The sequence below is a fragment of the Vulpes vulpes genome, chromosome 12, assembly GCF_048418805.1.
Source record: "Vulpes vulpes isolate BD-2025 chromosome 12, VulVul3, whole genome shotgun sequence".
NCBI lineage: Eukaryota > Metazoa > Chordata > Mammalia > Carnivora > Canidae > Vulpes > Vulpes vulpes.
The window spans coordinates 29576054-29596089 of NC_132791.1; the positions used below are offsets into that span (position 1 = coordinate 29576054).

General features: G+C 38.8%; 1 long non-coding RNA gene across 2 annotated transcripts in view; it reads left to right on the top strand.

The window, feature by feature from the left end:
• LOC112927577 (uncharacterized) overlaps positions 1–20036 on the top strand; it is a 525080-nt gene that overhangs the window by 14164 nt on the left and 490880 nt on the right. The window contains exon 2 of one of the 2 annotated variants that reach the window (XR_003236562.2): positions 16812–17105. This is a non-coding gene — a long non-coding RNA (uncharacterized lncRNA). The remainder of the gene's footprint in view (positions 1–16811; positions 17106–20036) is intronic. The other variant, XR_011995513.1, reaches the window with a different exon arrangement.

Genomic DNA, 20036 nt, shown 5'->3' on the forward strand with positions numbered 1-20036 from the left:
TTCTCTCTGTCTGAAATAAATGAATAAAATCTTAAGAAGAAAAAAAAAGGAAAAAAAACCCACAAAAAAATCCCAAAGGAACCTGTTTAAGATTACGGGCTTTCTCCCGGAAGAATTGAATTCCTTGGCATCATGTCCTGCATTCTGGCTTGTACAGGGAGCTTATAACACAATCTTATAGGAAGAATTAAACCTTACCTTAAAATCAATTGCAGAACCAAAGGTTCTGTATCTGGATGCTTTTCTTTCACATTCGCACAAATAATCAATAAGGACTATGGAAATGGCTTAGCATAATGGAGTTTGCAATGAGGTAAATCACTGAAGTAACCTCTGTGGAGACTGATTTTCAATATTCATAACATTTGTCTAAATGGAATGGTATGCAAGTGTATGTGGAAAAAATATGCCAGTGTCTGTCCTCTTCTCTTCTAGGTTTATTTTAAAATGTCCGGTCCAGACTTTGAAGGTTTCTTGGAGTAACAATTCCTACTCCAGCTTTCTTCCTTTTGTCTACACTCTCTGCTGAGACAGTGGATATTTTATTTTATTTATTTTTTAAAAGATTATTTATTTTTATTTGGGAGAGAGAGAGAGAAAGAGAGAGTGAGCAAGTGCACAGCAGGGGAAGCCACAGCAGAGGTAGAGGGAGAAGGAGCAGCAGACTTCCCGCTGAGCAGGGAGCCCTATGTGGGGCTCAATCCCAGGACCTGGGATCATGACCTGAGCTGAAGGCAGATGCTTAATCAACTGAGCCACCCAGGTGCCCCAAGACAGTGGATATTTTTAAATCTCTCTCTTAAGGAGAGAAGACAAAGAACAGAAGCCTCTGGATTCTTGACCACTGATAACTGGTATGATCCTCTAGGGTGATTCTCAAAGAGAGTAAAAATAAAAGCAAATGCTTGAAAATAAAATTAGTCCTTCTTATTTAAAAATAAACTTTCAGGAGGAGGTTGGTGATGGTCATAAAAGGCAAATAAATGATGATAAGATGTCAGACCTCCAAAAACGAGTAAGGATCACTGCTCTGAGAACTTACTTCTAAAGAAAGCATCCTGCATCTGCACAAGTGTCGCTTATACATATGCTAATCAGCTCCACCGATAATTTTAGCTTTTGATTTGTTTTCTTCCTGTCATTGTTTTATGTTCTTATTTGCTAGACTTCATATGCACATCCGGAGAGGAACACACTTGCTTATCATCAAGTCTGTTGGGGGTGGAGTATGTTGGGAATATGTAATAGTCCTTTGTGCTAGATGTTCCCTTTCATGAAGTAGAATTTGGTGAATGCTTTTGAATAATAACGGTTTTGGGTGAATGGAAGAAATCAGGGAATACAGTATGGATTTATATCTCCATTCATCTTAAAACATTTAAATATTTCTGGACATAATGACCTACCAATTCTCTCATCTTTTCTCTAGATAGATCATATTAAAATGAAATATTTGAAGTGTCGCATTGCAGTGGATTCATGAAGCATTTATTCTTGTGCTCTCTTTGCACCTGGAAATACAGAAACACTTCTCTTCAACTATAGCCTATAACAAGGCTTCTAAAGTCATGACTAAAGCAGCTCTCAGGGATGCCTGGGTGGCTCAGTGGTCGAGCATCTGCCTTTGGCTCGGATTGTAATCCTGGAGTTCCAGGATCGAGTCCCACATTGGGCTCCCTACATGGAGCCTGTTTCTGCCTCTGCCTCTCTCTCTCTCTCTCTTTCATAAATGAATAAAAAAAAAAAAATCTTAAAAAAAAATAAAGCAGCTCTCAGAGGCTAATAAAGACCTTGCATTGAAAATGGACATACCTCACCCCAATGCTTTGAGAATATAACTATCAGATGGCATTCAGGCACATGAATCCACACACAGAGCCCTGCCCCTTGTGCAGCATGGATTGAGCAGTTCTTCTGTCTATCTTGGCTCCTTTGGAGATCTAAGTCTACCTCCTGGGTTTCTTATCCTTAGCTTTGTTGCCCCCTTGAGACTCTCAGCATCATATTTAGTTCCTCTTTCTGACTTGTTATCTTTATCTTTCTCAGCTCTTTCCATCTTTCTGACTTGGTTCCTACTTATTATTTTGTATCCTGCCCCAAGCCTTCTCCCACCCAGCTCCAGATCTTAAATTCCATTGGTCAAATCCAGCTAGAGGGTATAGCTCCCACTGATGCAATGCATATGGGCTAGTCTCCTAGGTCACTAAGCAGGCTGGTGAATAACACCTGGAGAGGCCAACAGAAGATATCTAGCATATTGGACAAAATGCCTGACATGCAGAAGCTGTTATTCTTCAGCTGTATCTACTCTTGCTTTCATGTACAAAGTCCTAAGCACATTTATTTTCTCTTTCTTATTTTTTTTTAAGGTACTGTTTCTCAGAAGACCAAAGTTGCTTGGAGTATATATGTTGATTATTATCTTAAGACACTCCGATATCTAGACCTTGACTCTACTCAAAAAAGGAAAGTTTTCTGCTTCCTCATCTATACTTGGTGACTTCTCTAGCTGAGAGGGTCAGTGTTATAGGATCTTTCTAAAGTAGCTGTCTCAGTGAAAAATCACTTTATAGCAGGTTGCTATTGCCGTATAAGACCCTCCTAGGATTTGGTAAAGTGGAATTTACTTGGAGGAAGGCAGTATTCTCAGTGATCCCAAGAGATGAGGGTTATCGCTTCTGTGATGTGTACCTCTTCTGCCTGAGAAATGCTGACTGGAATTCTTTTGATTCTTTTAGTTTTAAGATTTTTCACATATATCTTTGCATAAATAGGCTTGACATATTTGACTCCAAACTTCTGTAGAAATCCCACTCTGTCTTTATTTTAAAATTTAATTAAGACAACCTCTGTCTTAATGTACATTACTTTGCTTTAGTTTTAGTCTGAAAATTATTTATGGAAGTATCATTGAGTCAGAATTTTCCAGTGTAGTGGTTTGCTTAATTAAGTTCACTAAAAGTTTATTTATTTTTGTTTGCTTTCCTGCAAGGCAAATATTAAGACAACTGGGAAATAGGAAAAGCTAAAGTCATGTTTGTTTTCATGGCATTGCGTCCTAAACTAACCCAATCTCATTTTGATGACTTGGTTTTTCAACAGTTCTGTGTGCTTGGGCTGACTGGTAAGCTCCTTCTTGTCCTTTGAATAAAGTGGTCTTAAGGAAGGTTGGTCCTGTATTCTGAATGAAATCGTGATATGTAAAAAAGCTAAAGGAGAACTTTAGATTTAAGGTTAGGTGATCTGCCACACACAAGTCAAATTATGAAACCTGTATCCTCTGAAAAAAAGAGAGGAAAAGCTGAGAAAAATTTTATGTATAATATTTGCAGTTTAACTTCTGTGGATTTAGTGTAATAGCTCTAGTTTGTCCTATTAAATTGGTTTGCTTTCTTACAGTTTCTTGCAGCTTTGAAGATACCTTTTTTTGTGAAATCCTAACTAGGCCCGATGTTTTAAAATAACTCCATATTTATTGTTCAGATATTGCTCTACAAAACATGGCCTGATGAACAAAGCCTTTTTTATGACAATCCTAAAATCATTAGATTAGCACTCTGTTAGAAGTAAGGTTTGGGAGATTTGCTTGGAATTTGTGATAAATGTTATCCATACCACATATAATTCATAAAACTCTATTTTGGATGATATAATCTGGCTCAGGGTCTAGCTGAGTACATGTTATGGTGGATGGCATTGGGTTGGCAGGGACATTTTAAGAGATGTGGCAGGAGAAGTCTCTGAGCTCTTTAGCAGAACAGATAGGGCTTTCTTAGCCTGAGAAAACTCTGCCAAGTATCACCTTATGGCCTTGGCTAATTCTTAGGAAGCTCTGCATCAAAGGTTCTACCTTTACTATAGAATCTTACAGCATGAGCTTTGGGTATTTAACCTTACAGATTTATCTTATTGTCCTCCCCCCATTTCTACATTTATTTATTAAATTTTCTATTAAGAGAGGATTTGTGTGAGTGGAGAGTCTTGCCTAGCAGTATGATCATGCAAAGCTTCTGGGTTCTATTTTGTGCCAGTTCTTCATAGGAAAATCGGACTTAGAGTCTAATCCTTCACAGGACAGACAAATGATGTGGCATCAGAATAAAGCCAGTAAGTTCACAGTGTGGATTTTGTGCTCTGTTTAAATTAAATACAAATCTTCTGTACTTATTAAAAATGAAGCTCTCTTCCCCTTTGGAATCAAATACTGTTGTAGCTACTCTCTTCTTGGGATCTAAAGAAGTATGGCAAATTCTCAGCCCATTTGCTTCTTAAAGCATTTTTTAAGTGCATGTTTAAAGAAACCAAGTAGGATATCGTTGTTGCCTAATTAAAAATGGATGGCAAAGGATTTTTAAAAATCATTTCCCATTAAAGGTATGTATATATCCATATATCATTGATCCTTAATATTGAACATTACTGCTTTGTGCCAATTAGATGATCACTGTAGTGACCTGTAGGAAGTCAAGTTTTCCGCTTAAAGACAGACAAAGGATCAAGCAACAGAGAGGAATATAATGAACAAATAAGAGCTTTCTTAGGTATAATTCTATCTGATACAGTGATAAAAAAAATCACAAAATGAAACAAGAAAAAATTGCACCCTCTTGAGGGACAGTGTTTCAAACAAGTAGGAGCAGGAGGGCATTCAAATCTGGAAGGCCTGTCTGGGTGGCAGTTGTGGGGCTGAATCACCACTTCTCTTATCTTTAAATAAGCTCTCTATCTAGAAGCTTTTGTAAAGCTAGAATGCTGTTTGTTTATTTAAAGAAACTCATTATGTATGGACTCTACACATATCCTTTGGCAAATCTGAGACAATCTTGCTTAGAGCCTTATGGAATTTATTTTCCTTTTTAAATCTGCAAACAGACCTAGTGGACGTGGTTTCCTATTTCCTCCTCCCAGACATCTCTTGTCAGTCCAGATTATTTTACCACTTTCCTCTGCTCCAGATGGTTGCCAAAGCACTGAATTTCAAGTGAGTGGCATTGCTTAGCTCTTCTGCCAGTCTTTAGGAGGGTCATGCTCTTGGTTTTCCTTGTGCCCTGTGGTCAAGATGCTTGCCTGGTGTGAGTCACTTGGGTTCACTCACTGAAGCTGGTGGAAATGACAAGAAATCCCCTTGTACTCATGTATGACCCATTACCGTAAACGATGACTGGGATGGCCAGTGTTTCTTTAGGTTATGGTCCATAGTTCTGTGACCCTTGTAGCTTCTTGACAAACAGCGGGTGCTCAGCAAATCTTGGTTACACGTATAAATGAATGACAGACATTGAAGCCCTTGTAAAGTGTGACTAATTCTTTACAGTATTTAATAATATTATAATTGTGCATCTATTTGTATGATTATTTGACTGTTGTCAACTTTGGCTACACTTTGGGATCACTTGGAGACCTTTACAACATATTCATGTATGGGCCTCACCTTGGCAAATTTTGACTTAATTGGTCTGGGGTTGCCTAGGCACAGGGAATTGTCAAAACTCCTTGGGTGGTTCCAACCTGCAACCAATGTGAAGAACTACTGTTATAGGCTGTAAACTACATTAGGTGGAGGACCACATCTTTTTCTGCTCACCATAATATTCCAGCACCTCGTTTGGTGCCTAGCATCTATAGGTGCTCAATAAATGGTTATTGACAGAATTAATACAATTTTGAAAACATGGCTTCTTCTAAATCTTGAGGACAGAACAATAAAAAGGGATGAAATCAATTGGACTTTTTCGGAAGATGGTTCTAGTGTGTTACCTGTGATCAAGCTCAGATGGCCATGGCATGGCCTTAAAGGACCCCACCCCTGAAACATCCAATGATCATCCCAGGGACCATAGGTCTCCCAGGCTCTGGGAGGTTTAAAGCCTGCTACTCAACACTGGCCTAATTCAGGATGGATGGTCTGATGGTTGAGCAGATAAAACTCTTGGGAAAAGAATTTTTGAAACTTAACAGCTCTTTCTTTAAACTTCTAATCAAAAGGAAAATGTTAAAGCTTAGAGATTTTGTATGAAAAGCTGCTTGACTGTTAATTAGGTGAACATTAGGAGAAAAAAAAGAAGAAAAAAGAAAGTGGTATCCTTAGTAAATGAGGAGAAAAACGCTTGCACAGTAGTGGATCAGCAGGTAATTGAAAGATGAGAAAAAATGAGCAGGGGGAAATTCAAGACTAGGGTAATGTGATTGACCAGGAAATGCAAATTTTTTTTTTAAAAAAGAAAAACCTGAGTTCTTATTTTTTTACAATATTTTTTGGAAATGATTGAGATTAGGTGAAATGTAGTGCATTTGGAAAGATATAACTTAAGTGGTGAGATTCAGAGCTGAAATGTGGACTCTGATCCTCCAGCACTCACCTGTTTTGCTGGGTGACCTTGAAATTCTTTCCTCCCTGTTGGTGGTTCCTGCCCGTTGGCTTGCATGACTCCTGAAATGTTAAGTCAGCACCAAGCTTCAGTCTTGCAGCTGTCTCTGATGAAGAAAGAGCAACAGCATGGAGAGCCTTGGGAGGAGAGGCTGCTACCAGGGGTTACCTGCTGCCAGGGGTTACCAGGCACACCAGCAGGAAAAGAATGTCAACGTGCAACAACGCTTATGCCTCTATGGCTTATGCGTTGGAGGTTGTCACTCAGAGGCCAGTCCCCAGCCACCTTCTTCCACCTTCCTCATCTCTCTTAAAGATGTGAGAGGAAGACTTACCCAGGCAGTGTTTCCGCAGTGTTTGACAATGCAATAGTCTCACAAATGAAATGAAAATGAAAACCCTTCATGCAGTCATCCATGGGATCAGCAGCATTGAAATTGTCCAGCCTACAAGCTAGAGAACATTATGTGTCTTCTTAAATGTCTCCATGGAGAGAAGCTTCGTTTTTTGTCCAGGGCTGGCGGGGGGTGAGGCGGGGGGGGGGGGGGCGCGGATACTTTGGATCTTTTTTTAAAAGATGTCATTCTGATCATGTGACATTTTTGCTTGGAACTCTTCAGTGGCTCCCCTTTGCCTATGGAAAAAGTCCCAGTGTTAGTAGGGGTGATATTGAACATTTTAAACAATGATATGGTGTCAAAATGCACCCAAGTGCAGAACTGGAAAGGAGAGTGTGGGGTCCCAGTCCCAGACACTATGCTTCAGTTGCTGGCTTGTGAGGATGCTCTGAAGTTCCCAGTGTAGGGACAGTGTGTCCGAAGTGGAGAATGGCATCCAGGGGGCCCATTCCAATTGATTTGGAAGCCTTTTAATTTTGCAGCGAGACACTGGAAGAAGCTGGTTATAAACTCAGCTTATTAGCTGCCGTGAAAGCATCTCCACTGTCTGGCCCTAGCCTGCTCAGGCTTGTCTGCTGCTTTTTTTCTCTGATACCCCATTCTCCTGTATTGGTATAATAATTCTAGTTCCCCGAATGTGCTCCTTGGTTTCTCATTTTTGTGCTTTTGCACATACTATTCCCTCTGCCTGCGATGTTCTTCATCTTCTTGAATTTCTGAAAAATCTCTTAATCTTCGAGGCTCTGCTCATTTATCCCCTCTCCTTGTGTCCTCCACCCCAAACCAGTGTTTTCACTATACTTCCCTTTTCTGTGTGTCCTGCCTCTATTATGATGGTAGCCCTCACACTGAAATGTCAGTAATTTATTTTACATGTCTAACTCTCCGTTAGTCTATGAATTAGATGTGTTTTCCACATTCGTGTCCCAGGACACAGGAGGTGCTTGATAAATAACTGTTCAGTGAACCAATGAGTGAATTATTTTGTATAAATGGAAGGCAAGAGTTCAGCATTCTCTTGCAAGGGTATTTGTACAGTTGGGATCTCTCCCTCCCTCTGCCTTTTTTCCCTCCTATAATCTCATATAGGTAAAATTACACTGCATCTTTTAATCTTCCTTCAAAGGACTTTTCTCCTCTTTCTGGTCTGCTTTGCTCTGCCTTTTTGGTCTTTATGTACTTTCTCTCCATTATTTAAAAAGTGTAAAGGCCAGTACCCAATACAGAAGACATCTAAGGTGTGTGTTGATGAATGGAACATTGGAAGGCTTGCCTTGGAGTCCTTGTGAGTCACATACACTCCTCCCAAGGCTTTCCACGAACATTTCCCACCCCCCCTTTTTTCCCCCAAATGATGACACTTCATTTCTGACTCAACTTGTCTATCTACTCTGATGCCTGCCTGGATTATTTGTGACTTGGGCCTTGGTTGTCTCTTCCCATCTTGTACTTATCCATGTCCAGTTTTGTCCCCAAATTCTTCAGCTTGATCTGGCCTCATTCTTGTCTTTCATAGTATCTGCAGTCCTGTCTCATTTGGTCACATATTTGGATTTGAGGAGCTTATTCTAATAGAAGTTGTCTGTCTTATGGCTGGGTTGACTAGAATAGAGATTGCAGCTTTGGCAGTCTCTGCATACGTATTGTGTAGGATGTTAGTTTCAGTAGATATTCATAGTTTTGTCCCCAGAGTGTGGTAAAGCCAATGAAGTGCTGCCTTCCTACGATTTTATCAGTGAAGTAATGTGGAAAAAAATCGTGGCAAGGAGCGTGGACAGAAGTTGGAAGAGCATAAGCATAGGCACTGCAGCCAGGTTGCCTGGGTTTGAATGATCTCTGCCACTTCTTAGCTGTGTGACTCTAGGTTAAGCAGGAAACTTTGTTGAGCCTAAGCTTGTTCATCTGTTTCATGGTGATAATAACAGTATCTGCCTCATGGGAATTTTGTAAAAATCAAATGTGTTAATGCTTACTCATAAAGCACTCAGCACTATTTCTGGCATGTAACAAATGGTCAATGAAAGTTAACTATTATCAGTTAGTGCCTTTAAAAGATGAATTTCCTATTGATTTCCCAACAGGCATCTTTTCTTGGATGTGGTTTCTCTTTCTTCCCCCCGTCCCTAACTCTATCTTTAGCTAGAAATCTTAAGACTTAACATGTGTATCTTTTAAATGAAGGTGATAGCCTGGATCGGTCCTTTTCCAAATGATGTTCCATAGTAAAGATGTAGGAATTCTGCAAAGGATCCTCCAGGGGGGCTGGGAAGACAAAAGTCCTGTGAGGTAGCCCTGGTGGGCTGTGCCCACCACACAGCCCTTCCTCACGTGTCTAAGAGAGTAAGCTCCCATCTATCTGTTTCACACAGTGGACTTTCACCCAAGTGTTTATTTAAACAAAGAGTGCTTGAAGCTGGAGGAAGTTGGAACACTCCCTTGCAGCTTGAAAATCAGTGATTTTTGAATGTAGAACATAATGATAATTTGATTTTTACCATTATTTTGTGAACGCCGAATTAATGGTTTGGGGGAATCACATTACACGTTGCCTTATCCAATGATATAATAATTTAATAAAATAGATCCTAATCCTATTTAGTCAGCTTCCCTCTGTTGTTCTTAGTCTGCTTTGAGAGGACTGTCAAATTGAATTTGCTGTCCTCCGTGTTTGCCAAAGTTTATTATTTCAATTTACGACAGCAGAGATGTTATAACCTGGTCTTTTATGTACTCCGTTGTGTTAGCTCTGATATTGTGCCAATCTGCACAAGAGAGTAATTATGGAATGATGGGCCTTTCTTTGCTTTCAGAAAAAGCAATGGGCAGGCCTTTCTAAAGTCTAGAGGGGTTATACGCTGGAAGCAGAATTGGGACTGGGGTATTTAATCTGCTTTTCTTATCCATAAATACATTTAAAACCCCCAACAAAACACTATTTAAATATTTCCTCAAAGCCACAAATAAGCTAATACCAAGTAAAGCATGGATTGTATTTGAGAAAAGATGCTTTGAAAAGAGAGGGATAAGATCAAGCTCTAAGCGCATTTAATTTCATAGCCGTAAAATGTGCAGAGCTGGGTTTGTAATGCTAGGAGAACATTCAGGGAAAGATTCAGACGAGATCTCAAAAATCTCATGTGGAGGATCCTGTTAATGTCTACAGTCCGTTCTACAGCCACTCTGGTGGATGGTTGCTGTCCTTATGCAGGGTCAGCTCTGCCTCTCCTGTGTATAATGCACCACTGAACCCTAGTGCTTAGTTAGGGTCACCAGTATGATCACAAAGTAAATAAATGGGAGAATCATGTCTTAATAACGCTTAAAAATGATAATGGCAACATAGGTTTGTTGTCAGAAGTTCTAGTCGTGCAAAAATTCATAGAAAAACCTGGTTTTCTCTTTTTTATTCCCTGAGTCCGATTCCTCAAGGTAACCCCTCATAATAGCTGAAAGCGGACCCATCCAGAGTTTTTGTTTGTGTAGACAAACACACTCATATGGACATACAAATATAGAAATAAATATGCACACATATAGGTGTACATAACACACATAGTTTAAAAGTAGAAAAGGGATTTTCTTTTTTACCTAATATCATTTTTCAGTATCTTTTCATGTTATTATATATAGATTTATTCCCCTTTAAGAATGAGAATCACACTTCACGGGGACTTTTAAACTCCTTCTGGCTTATAATAACAGCCTAGACAACCGGCAGAGATGGGGTGGGGGAAGCTTCAGCCACCACCTGCAGTCAGAGCCCTCTGCCTCTGACCCTCCTGACCTTAGAAATGGTTCTGTTTTAAGGACAGCCTCAGACCCCCGTTGTGAAAGAAAATGACCCCTTCATCGGGTTGGTTTGCCCTCCAGCCAATTGCATCAACTTCTCTTTGGGAGACAGGGAAAGCTGTGTGCTGGGGCTTCACATCTGTCAGGGCCTGGTGGGGCGGAGGGGACCCTCGCTGCACGAGGGCAGCCTCGCCCCACTCTCCTCCCGTTAGCTCCCTGAGCTGGGCTAAGTGAGCCGTCAGTGCAGCGGACCTGACTGATTTGTTGATACACTGGACTAGCGGGGAAAGTTTTTAAACTAATTCACTTAAGATAAGGGAATGGCTTCTCCTCAAAGGCAGAGCAGGGAAAGATCCTCCACTTCTCAGTAAGCCTGTCCAGATTGTCTGCCAACCACTCGAGGATGAAATTGAGTCTAACACTACAGCATGTATTACTAAGAGTAGACTAGCCAGTAAATATTTAAGGGTCTAAGCTCAGCTTCTCCATCATTTACCTGCATTTTGTTTGGATGACAAGAAGTGGCAGAGTGCACTGCAAAGTGAGATTAGGTGCTTGAAATGCACTGCAGAGATTAAATGAGTATTTCTTGAGGCACCCTTTATTATGGTGAAATGGTAGAGGACAGATTTCCTGAAGGGTTTTCCACTCGGCTGCATGATTAAGTGTTCAGGGAACTATATAATTGGTAATATACTTTTTTATATTCCCGTGTAAATAATTTCTTTATTTAAACTTCACAATGTGTAATATTTAAACACTTGTCAAGCAATAACTCACCGGTGGCAGAAAATTATAAAAGTCGAACAGCGGGATTAAGGGTGTTATGGCTGGAGCTGATTGATCTCTATAGTTTTCTTGAAGAGGAATCTTACCGCAGAGGTATAATTTGTGAAATAGAACCACACAGTCTCAGTAATTTGAGCAGTTATGTGGGAAACTCAGAATCTATCTCAAATTGGACTGCTTTTATTTTTTTTTAAAGCAGGGTATAAAGTATGTTTTTAATTCTCTGTGCATGCATGTATATAGTACAATCAGATTTTTTTTTTTTAAGTGGAAGTCAAACTCAAAAGGGAAATATACGGCTCTACCCTAATCTGTGAGATCTGTCATGGATTTAAGTATATTGCCCACGTATCAAGACAATGCCAAAGTCATTTGTGTAAATAATAACAGAAAGGAGCACTACCAATTCATCATGCATGGGGATATAGTGTGTTGAAGGAATTTACTAGGAAATCAGTATTTGTCATCACGTTTGTCATGGTTTATAAATCCCAGCCTAATTTACAAGGGTTTAAGGCCTTTCACCCAAATATAAAAAGTGACCCATTAAAGTTAACGAGCCTTCTTTAGCTGGACTCATCTTTTAAATTTACCATGTGATTAAATGTAATGAAAGGGAGACGGGGGCATTTAAAATGCCAGGAGACTGCTTGGGTAAGGAATGGGGACTCAGAGGTCTGAGACCAGGGAGAACTGGATTTGCAAGTGACAGAAATAAAAACGCCACAGGAAGCTGACACTTCAACAGTATGCTACTCATAAATTTGATGGAATATTGATGGGCAAATATTTCAAAAGGATGGGGATCAGTAATAGATGGTGAGGGATTTGAGTAGAATGGAGAAAACCCTGAAGTTAGGATATATCACTGGGTAACAGTTACATGATTTATACCTATACTTGAGGAAGAAAAGAAAATATCATTATTGATTAAAAATTTGGTTGAATTCAACCCTGAGATCCTCTCTCCAGCCTTACCATCACACTCTGTTGCTTTGAGACAGTTGTGAAAAAAAAGACCACATTGCCAGAGAGATGAATGACCCAGAGGTAGACCATTGGCCAACTGGAGCAGAGAGCCATTTGGCTTACTAGATAGACACTTTTCAGAATTTGGATCATGCAGATGAGTGATGATGTAGTTTACTTACTTGTAGATAAATGATAAGGTAGTTTACTTCTCTGTGTGGAAGAGCAGATATTCAGGTCTCTATACTGAATATTTTTGCGATGAGACATAAGGAAAACTCCCCCCAGAAGACCATGTGTCTTAGAAAGTATCTTATCTAACCCTGGGAATGCTTGACAAAGTCAGGCTTCACATTTTTTCAGCCTAACTAAAATTTAGATAAATTTCTTTCTGATTATAGTCCCCTGACTTCCCTTTCCTTAGAGCATTTACTTTAGAAAGGTTGCAAGTGTAAATTCTTTCATTGTCCTCTTGAGATAATCTTCTGCAATCCAGGAATGTCTTTCTCAAGGACCTGGGAGCTATCCCTTTGAAATGTAATTATCAGGAAAGATAAAGCCCCTATCACCCCAGGTCTGTGGGAGGATAGGAACTGAACACTGATGATCAACAATTAGGAAACACAGGTGGCCTAATCAGTGGACCACACCAAAATCTCTAGCATTTTTCTGTTAGGCCATCCCAGTTTCAAAAATCCTCCCACCTTTCAGAGGAATTAAGTTCAATTTCTATCTTATTGAAATAGTTTGAAATAAAACCTCCCTTGCCTATTTAACTGATGTGGAGTAATTTTTCTTTCCTAGCGCTCAGTCAAGATTTGTTGAATCAAATTTGAAGAACTTCAACTTTCTATTGTCATGGATAGCATCAGTTTAGAAAAAATAAAAGTCTTTGTAAGGAATACCAATGTCGGAGGAAATGTTACAAAACAAAGCAAAATGATTTGCTAGATGGCTCACAGTATCCATTCCAGAAAGACAGTCAAATGTAGTTTGAAGAATGGGATAATATTCTCTTTTAATAACATTTTTCTATAGCTAAATGGTCTTATTTGGAATAATTTAAAGTGAGTTACATTATGTAGAAGTGTCTAACAAATTGAAAATGCTCAGGAATGTTTATTAAGTGGCAAGGAATAAAATCTTTGCTGAGTGGTGCTTATTTCCTATATAATTGTTCCAATGAAACCATTCCTATGGGCTAGATCTTTGGGACTGATCTATGTCCTTAGTTTTATTGATCAAAAACTGAGAACCAAAGAGGTTGTTATGGCTATTTGGTGTAGGTCTGCAGGAACTGGAAACTGGGTTGCTTTATATCCAATCTTGAATTTTTTTAAAAAAAAATTGAAGCATAGTTGACATATTAGTTTCAGGTGTACAATGTAGTGATTCAACAATTCTATACATTACAAAATGCTCATCATGATAAGTATATTTGCCATCTGTCACCATACAAATTATCACAATATTATTGATTGTATTCCCTGTGCAATATTTTTCATCCCGAGGACTTATCTGAGGCTTGTACCTTTCAAACCCCTTTATCTATTTTGCCTAACCACCCCCACCACAGCAACCACCATTTTGTCCTCCTTATTTATTAGTCGGTTTCTGTTTTGCTTGCCTGTTTGTTTTTTTAGATTCCACATATAATTGACATCATATTTGTCTTTGGCTTATTTCACTTATTTCGCCTTTAGGCCCATCCATGTTATTGCAAATGGCAAAATTACACTCCTTTTTATGACAAAGTGGTATTCCATTGTGTGTATATATATATGTGTGTGTATAGTATACATTGTGTGTATATATGCATATATATGTGTGTGCATATATACGTGTATATATATATCACATCTTTATTCATCTACAGATGGACATTTCAGGTTGCTTCATATCTTGGCTTTTTAAAATAATGCTGTAATGAGCATATAACATTTATATTTTCAAATAAGTGTTTTTATTTTTGAGGGGTAAATACTCAGAAATGGAATTATTGGATCATATGGAATTTTTATTTTTGATATTTTGAGGAACCTCTGTATTTCTTTCCATAGTAGCTGCACCAATTTACATTCCCATCAATAGTCATGACAGTTCCTTTTTCTCTACATCCTCACCAACACTTGTCTTTATTATTTTTTAAAAGATTTTATTTATTTATTTATTTGAGAAAGAGAACACAAGCAGGAGCAGAGGCAGAAGCAGACTCCTCTGCTGAGCAGGGAGCCCAATTAGGGGTTGATCCCAGGGATCATGACCTGAGCTGAAGGCAGATGCTTAACTGGCTGAACCACCCAGGCACCCCAATACTTGTCTTTTTGATACTAGCCATTCTGACTGGTGTGAGGTGATGTCTCATTGTGATTAGTCTTGTGTTCTTTTTACCCTCTTCTAGAAATTTGAGGTCTAAATTGGTGTGATATTTTAACCAGAGGGAGAAATTCAACTGACAAGACTTATGCAAAAGACAAGTAACAGAAGTGTTTAGGTGGAGAAGTATAACCTGAAGAGAAGATTCTTACTCCTTTTGGTAAATTGTAGCTACACAGAGTATTGCAGTTAACATAGCTCTTTGCCATGAAAATCTGATTTGATCCCCAAACCGGTTTACCAAGGCAAGAAATGGCTTGAATAAGTCATTTACTAAAGGTCACCTGTCTGGTTAATGACAGTATAGAAACTAGAATGAGATTTTTAGTTCATCTGTTTTTTAAAATGTCTACTTTGTGCTTATTATGGGTAAGCATTATGTTGGTTCTTGGAGAGAGAGTGAATTAAGAGAGGAATAGACAACAAACAAAAATATGTTTATGACAGTTGTGATAGGTGCAAATGCATGAAAAGTGCAGTTTGCAATGAGAATTTATAAGAGGGTCATAACCTTGTCTGGAGATGGGGTCCGGATGAGGAAAGGCTGGCTCAAATGAATGGCATTTACATTTCCAGTCCAGTATCCTGAGAATCCTCATTTAATTAGGGTTCAACAACAGTGGGCTCTATACTGTGGTCTGAAGGCTGGTTCTAGCACTAGATGGACATATGAGAAATTTAATGAGTGGTGAGATTTTTTTTTTATCAAGTTAAATATATTTAAAATAAAGGTCTGTCTTATTCCTGAGACTGCCTTTCCTTATTTGTGATTTTAAAGTACCCTTTCTTTTATACAGTGATTATTATGGTAAATAAATATTTGTTTTAGTGAGTTACTTGGGGCTATAAAATTTTCAAATCCTACATCATCTCTCCCATTTTATTTAAAATATTTTTAGTTGGTGACATCCTAAGTCTGGGAACAAGTGATCTATATCCTGCTGCAACTCCCACCTCATACTTCCCTTTTATTTTATGAGTGGAGGGAAGATCTTTGCTTTGACTAACCTAATAAGTCAAAGGAATAAGATAGTGCCTTTGTACTTATGTGGGAGATGGGATTAAAAATAACGAGACACACAAACTCAGAAGCATAATGTTATTTCAGGAAATGAGAATAAACAGAGAATTTAAGCATGTTATTTTGTATACTTGCTGGGAAGTTTCCTAGCAAGCTATCACGTCAACCTTTATATAGATGAGGGTGAGAGACAGGGCAGAAGGAGAGCGAGTTGAAATTGAAGGCTGCACTGACAAAGAGAAGGCAAAGGCTGGCTGGGTCGAGGAGAGGGAGAGCTTTCTTGATCCCTGTTGCTCTTTCTGCAGAGAATTTCTCTCTCAGTCTCTCCTCTTGGCCTTGCTTGTATCTATCAACAGATTCTGTTTATGCCTTAGCTTCAGTGAAGGCTGTTGGGCTGGCAGGGTGCCCTCCCTCATTGGAATGTGTCACAGTGCAGAGGATAAAAGCAATCGATGGTCCTTCCTGGCCCCCACCCCTCCTCCTGCCCCTATAAATACTTTTATTTGCATTCTGTCACTGTGGTTGTGGCTTATCCCTTTGCATTCGCCCTTTCTAGTTGAAAGTCATTAATCTGCAAATGCAACTAATTAGCCCTTCACTGTTCCAGGAGCAGAAAACACTGCTCGCTCATCGTCCTAGTTTATTGGATGCCAGAAAACGTACACTTAAGGATCAATGGGTCTTGCCAATAGAAAGGGTGCTCTGTATAATTACACAATCGGCCCTGGTGAGCTATAAAATGAGAATTGCACAGAGCACCTAAAACTTGCCTCAGAATGGTGCACTTACTTAAACCAGTCTTATATTTCTTATTTTCCCAAGTAAGTTGTGCCCATTTTGTGAGGTGAGCCATCTCAATCCATCTTCTTGAAGAGTGAAGCACAGAAAATTAGGTGAAATTGGGTGCATTTCAGCCTTGACATTTTTCTTTTTGGAGAAAGGTTGAACTCAGGACCTCAGGGTTGGTATGAGATTGGAAAGGCCAAACCACTTTATCTTATTTTTTCAATGAGAGAAAAAGATCTTTTGATCCCGAATAAAATAAGAACTAAAATGCTTATGCCTAACCTTCTTCTTCTTCTTCTTCTTTTTTTTTTTTTAGTTAAAAAAAAGGACACAACTGACTACATGCCTCCAGAGAAAACTCCTGATTCTCCTAAAAGAAAATAATTTTTCTATAGAGGTAAATGTGGAAAGTATTCCATCGCCATGATAAAAAGTCCAGAGAGGAAGAAAATGTCTAGGACACTAGAGTAGTTGAATCCCATGGATGCAAGAGGAGGTGTTGAAGGAGATTGTTACCATCACTGGCCACAGCCCTCCATTGCTCACAATCAATGCCATTAGCAGAAACCTGCATAGATCTCTGTGATGAGTCTGCAATGCAGTCTACCAGGTACTGTGAGCTGAGTCCTTTTTGGCTCTGTGCTGAGAGATGGGATTCAAGCTATTGGTGCAGTGCTTATCTAGAACATTCCTCATCTTTATTAACTGTGTCTAGTGGTTAAACAGTTCTTAGCATAAATGGGAATGGACTTGGAAATGAGCAAGTGGAACTGTTTCTTTCTTTTCCTTAGAATATTCACAATAATTTAAGAATAGCAAACAAAGTTGGCTTTCCTTGAATAGCACCTCTTTTTCTTTGAAAAAAAACAACAACAACCTTTTTAACCTTTGTTTTCTTTCTTTCTCTTTCTCATTATTTCCTGAACTTTTAAGTTCAGGAATATAAAGACTGTGGTAACAGATTTAAATTTATTTTGATCTGTTGTCTATACCTCCTTAGTGTTTATCTAACCTTACTTATTTCCAAAGAGTTACTATCTTAACAGAATGATAGGGAATAAACCTCCTTTGTTCTTGAATGGGTTGTCTATTGCAGTGGTTCTTAGGATATTTTTGCACCCCAAACCCTTTAAGAATTGCTGTCACCATATGATTTCACTCATATGTGGAATTTAAGAAACAAAGCAAATGAGCAAACAAAGGGAAAAACAGAGACAAACAAAAACCCAGACTTTTAAATACAGAGAACAAATTGGTGGTTGCCAGAGGGGAACTGGGGCGGGGGGGATTTGTGAAATAGATAATAAGAGTACACTTACTGTGATGAGCACTGAGTAAAGTATAGAAATGTTGAATCACTACACTATATACCTGAAACTACTATGACACATATATTAATTACATTTGGATAAAAAAATTTGAAGAAACACAAAAATATATTAAAAAGCAGTTCTCTAAAATTATTGGTCATAAATAACCTTCTCTCCAGAAAATGTATACTTATGCCATTTTACTTTTGATTTTAGGGAATTCATGGACACCTTAAAGCAACTGCTTTCTGGAGTCCATGGTCCCATATTAAAAACTTGTGGTCAAATGCAATGTCTATGAAACAGTGGGGAAATTAAAGCATATATTAGGATTTATGAATACACCATGTTGCAGAATAATAACAGATTGCTGCTTTATGGTAATGGCTAAGATTTAGTCTCAAGTTAGGCAGACTTGAGTCTACTTTCCAGCTGTGTGAGAAGTTATTTAGGTAGTATAAGCTTTAGTTATCTCATTTAAAAGAGGGTAATAACATCTACCTCAATGGAATGCTGAGATATGCTTGGGACAGTCATCTCTAAAAAAATATTAGTGATTGTCATTGTCCTTTTTTAAGATTTTATTTTTATTTATTCATGAGAGACACACAGAAAGAGAGGAAGAGACATGGGCAGAAAGAGAAGCAGGCTCCATGCAGGGAGCCCGATGGGGGACTCGAACCCGGGACCCCAGGATCACACCCTGGGCTGAAGGCAGGTGCTAAACCACTTAGCCACCCAGATGTCCCTTGATTATCACTGTTGTTAAAGATGGGGAGTGTTATTCTGGGTTTGATTAAGGCAGGGCATCCTTTCTTTCCTTGCTTGTTAGTTGTCACTGCCATTCTCTTTTGAACATTCTTGAATGCCCAGCCTCTGCACCCTGTACCCCCTGCCCCAAACTTCTACTTAGCTACTAAGACTCATCCTGCTTGAAGAAATTTTGTTTCACACTTTGAAAAGGAAAGAGATTCAGGTTTTTAACAATGCTTTATGTCATGTTTTAAGGTCACTGCCGACTGTGAAACTCAAAGGAGGGGAAGGATGCTTAGTTATCTGGTGGGCAGTGTTTATCTAGAACATTCCTCAACAGGGGCCTGATATTTTCCTCTTCTGCTTTCTTTTTACATACCTTGATTTTAACCATGAACTCTTTCACTTTTTTTTTTTTTCTGGCCTTTCTCCTTTCTTAATTCCTTGTCAGTGGCAATTCTCTGTTCAGTTCAGTTCAGCTCAACAGATAATGATTAAGTATCTTCTATCTCCCAGCCACTGAGCTAGATACTAGGAACAGAGAAATATGTAAAATGAATCCTTATATTTGGAAGTCCTTGGAGCCTTATAGTGTTAGGCACAGTATCATCATCATCATCATCATCATCATCATCACCATCATCATCACCACTGTTGTTTACTGAGGACTCACTCTGAGTCAAGTATGTGCTAACCATGTTGCATACATTATTTCATTTCACTTCACTGTAGGATCTTCTTTCTAGAATCACCCATTCTTTTATTACAATAGTATAAGCATTTATTTGCTCGCTCTAGCCCAGTCCAGCAATTCTCACTTCTCTCTATGATAACTATTTTCAGAATCTATTAAGCCTTCTCTTGGTCAACCACTAAATGCTGATTGTCCTCCAAAGCCTGGATATGGCTGTGTTTCCCACTCCTCCTATGCTTTGAAACTTACAAATAATATGACTTGTGCCTCAGTAAGTCAATGACTGGCCAGTTTTCAGTTTTGGATGACTCAAAATTATTCTAGGTCAGACCTAGGAGATACAATATGATTCCATATAATTAGGACCCATGTAGGTCTTCTGATTTTACCAAAGAGTTGGGGATTGTTCCAGAAGCTGTAATTCGAGTCAGAATGGTGGTTAAAGCCCCACAGTTGATGAATTCACTAACTTTAAAACATCTAACATAATCTAAGGTGACATTAGAATCAGTGACCAAGTATTTTGTAACACAAAAAGAACTATTAAAAGAATCTCAATATCTTTAATAGAATGTTTACAATAAACTGTGTCTACATTTTTATGGGATTTCTGCATATAATGTGAAGAAGTTGGTCATTTAATGATTTGGCTACATGATTCACAACATTTTTTTTATGATAGTCACACACACACACACAGAGAGAGAGAGAGAGGCAGAGACACAGGCAGAGGGAGAAGCAGGCTCCATGCACCGGGAGCCTGACGTGGGATTCGATCCTGGGT